The following is a 402-nucleotide window of genomic DNA, read 5'->3' on the forward strand; positions in this document are numbered from 1 at the left end:
CCCAAAAAAATGTAACATTTCAATGGACTAATATTAAACCTTTGGCAAAAGTGTATTTACAGAGCTATTAAAATAAATGCCTACTCTCACACACAACTGATTGTTAGTAGTTGAAAAGAAATGAAATAAAATTGCGTGCTCTGACTTTTGCAACCCCAAATGTAACTTTTCAATGGACTATATCTTGCATTTATCATCGTTTAAAAATTTGTTGATAATATAATGTAGGGAACAGGATGTTATCATATCGATCATTTTAAAAACTGCAAAAAAAAAGTGGACAACGACACGCGGTGTTCCCAAGCGGTCACCCATCCAAGTACTAACCGCGCCCGACGATGCTTGACTTCAGTGATCGGACGAGAACTGGTATTTTACATCGTGGTATGGCCGTTGCCTATA

The 402-nt window shown here is 36.8% G+C and overlaps 1 non-coding gene across 1 annotated transcript; it reads right to left on the bottom strand.

The window, feature by feature from the left end:
* Nucleotides 1-278: 278 nt before the first annotated feature.
* LOC111691707 lies at nucleotides 279-398 on the bottom strand. The gene has a single exon (XR_002763032.1). It is a non-coding gene; the product is annotated as a 5S ribosomal RNA (ribosomal RNA).
* Nucleotides 399-402: the final 4 nt, after the last annotated feature.

Source organism: Anoplophora glabripennis, unplaced genomic scaffold, assembly GCF_000390285.2.
Source record: "Anoplophora glabripennis isolate ALB-LARVAE unplaced genomic scaffold, Agla_2.0 scaffold487, whole genome shotgun sequence".
NCBI classification, from domain to species: domain Eukaryota; kingdom Metazoa; phylum Arthropoda; class Insecta; order Coleoptera; family Cerambycidae; genus Anoplophora; species Anoplophora glabripennis.